Source organism: Temnothorax longispinosus, unplaced genomic scaffold, assembly GCF_030848805.1.
Source record: "Temnothorax longispinosus isolate EJ_2023e unplaced genomic scaffold, Tlon_JGU_v1 HiC_scaffold_27, whole genome shotgun sequence".
NCBI classification, from domain to species: Eukaryota; Metazoa; Arthropoda; class Insecta; order Hymenoptera; family Formicidae; genus Temnothorax; species Temnothorax longispinosus.
The window spans coordinates 313580-316716 of NW_027270089.1; positions in this window are offsets into that span (position 1 = coordinate 313580).

Genomic DNA, 3137 nt, shown 5'->3' on the forward strand with positions numbered 1-3137 from the left:
GATATTTATTATCTTATATATATATAGGAATTATGCCATTTCTCCAATGATCCAGTTACTGGTTGCACTGAGATTCTACGCAACTGGATCATTTTTTATCACGGTGGGAGATTTCTGCGGAATAAGTAAAGTTTCGGCTCATACGATTGTGCATCGCGTTTCCCCAGCAATTGCAACTTTGAGTGAGGATTTCATTAGATTTCCTGCACAGCCTGACCAAATACGCCAAGCTCAAGGGGAATTTTTTGACGTGTCTGGTTTTATTCGAGTCATAGAAGCTATAAATTGTAAGCACGTACGAGTCCAATCATATGGTAACTACAAACATTCATATATATGTATCGCACAATGATTCATATTTGATTAATACATTTAATTTAATTTTGTTTTATTTGTATTAGGTGGAGAAAACGCAGAGTTATATCGAAATAGAAAGGGCTATTTTTCAATAAATGTGCAAGCTGTGGTAAATGCACGATTAGAATTTATCGACATTGTAGCGCGCTGGCCTGGAGCGACTCATGACTCCACCATATTCAATAATTCGCGAATAAAAGCTTTATTTACAAAAGATATAAAGTATCTTTCGTAACCGTTAATTAAATTACCTGTGAGATATGTTTCTCTTTTATTTTTTGCATACAACTTCTTGGCGTCTTTCTTAGCATTGATCCAGAAGTTTTTTATGTTTCCTAATTCGCGAGGGCGACAGTTGCTTTGCTGATTATACTCGTCTAATATCTTGAGCCAAACCTCTTCTTTGTCTCTAACACTCACAGCATCAGTCCGGTTATTTTCTATTATTAATTTGTATTTTTTTATTAATGATATAAGTACCAGTTTTTCATCTTGAGAAAAATTTGGTGCTCATATTCGGTTTGTTTTGATATCCATTTTCTTTATGCGATGAGATATCGTAATGAGAACAAAGCTGGAAATTAATTATTTTAGTGTTCAATATATATGTATATTTGTATATGTCAATATTTCAATATATATATACCGGGTGTCTCAGACCACCCGTATCACCCGATTTATTCGTAAACGCAACATTTTAGAGAAAAATGTTCCAGACCAAAGTTGTATGGTTTCAAGGGGTACATAAGATGGTGTCATTAGTTTTACCTTAAATGGTTGCTTGAAGGTCACGTAAAGGTCACCTTCAATTTTTTAAATAGAACCACCTACTTTTTATTGCATATTCTTGTAGCTTATCTTGAGGGCTTTCCAAAACACTATAAGAAAGTATTTTTTTATTAAGAACTTTTGGAATTATAAAGCTTGAAAGTTCTAGTATTTTGACATAAAATACAAAATATCTTGTAAAACATCAAGTTTTCGGTAATGTTACCTTAATACTTTTATGCACAGAATAATGAGACGAATCAATTGGTATAAAAAAAGCATAGTTCCTTTAAGAAAAAATATGTAATTTGCAACACGCATCTGCATACTTTTTCTTAAAAGCAACTATGTCTTTTTTTCATATCAATTGATTCGTCTCATTATTCTGTGCATAAAAGTATTAAGGTAACATTACCGAAAACTTGATGTTTTACAAGATATTTTGTATTTTATGTCAAAATACTAGAAATTTCAAGCTTTATAATTCCAAAAGTTCTTAATGAAAAAATACTTTCTTATAGTGTTTTGGAAAGCCCTCAAGATAAGCTACAAGAATATGCAATAAAAAGTAGGTGGTTCTATTTAAAAAATTGAAGGTGATCTTTACGTGACCTTCAAGCAACTATTTAAGGTAAAACTAATGACACCATCTTATGTACCCCCCTTGAAACCATACAACTTTGGTCTGGAACATTTTTCTCTAAAATGTTGCATTTACGAATAAATCGGGTGATACGGGTGGTCTGAGACACCCGGTATATATATGTCAATATTTCACTCATGTATTTTGCGAAAATGCAACTTGTCAAAATCTAACCTTGTAAACAGCTCCACCAAATTTTGTTAAAATCTAACCTTGTTAACAGCTCACCAAATTTTGTTTCAGTGGTTGGCATCACTACTTAACTACTAGTTAAGCTAACTGGCCACTGTTGAACTGGGCCTTAAAAGATTTATTAACTAAGACACTGTTCGTCACGTATATCAATCTTTATACACACGCTGTCGTCTTTTTCTCCTTTTTCTAACCGACTGCAGACTGCCCGCGCTTTTTCGTCTTACCAACCTACGTCTTCCGACTCTACCAACTTATATGTTATAGTTACATCTTTCGGTTCTACCAACCTATACTTGCCAATGTCGACGGGATCATCTCTCCCATCAAATGTTGAATAAAAATTTAATTTTAAGGGCTAATTATGTAGCCATCAACGATTATTTAGGAAACATTTTGTGAGATAATGAGCTAAAGTGTCCCAAAATTAACGATGCTGTAAATTTTTTATATACTTATGCATCTAAATTATGCGATAACCGCCTACGTTCTAATGTATTCTGTGCGTAAATCCCCTTATCTTGCATGGTTTTCCGGGAAATTAATTTCCTTGACAAAAGCCAAAAGAGTTGCCCATCATCAGTTTAACCCTTCGCCCGTAAACTGGGTCATAAATGGCACAAGCCGAAATTCAAAATAGAATACCGCCGAAATGAAAAAGGGGGGGGGGCTTGCTTTTCCTCGTAAAAAAAGTAGGTAGTGGGGAGAACTCATGCCCAAAGTTTCGTTGGAATTCGCCAGTGTGTGCTTGACCAGCAGCGAGTCAAAGTGCGTCCAGTGCCACTATTGACCCAGTTTACGGACAGTGCCAGACTTTCGTGCAAGGAAGTAAAATTAATTTAACGTCATTTTCATATTACTACAGTTATTTTTAACTTATATAAGTGATATTTTTTTATGATTGTGTATATTATATATATATATAACCTCAAAATGTGAGTGGATGAAAACACGTGTAAAAAGAAATTACATGTACTTTCAGAGTACAATGGATGATTAAGCGACAAATATCAGATATTATTTACGAGAAAGACGATTTTATATGATTTTTTAATAAAATAATGTAAAAATTACGCTAAAAATCTTATTTTTCTTTAACTCAAAAAACGCCATTTTCAATCCTCAGAATAATTATACTTTTTAAAAATGACCCATATACAGAATTTTTTTCTTGAAA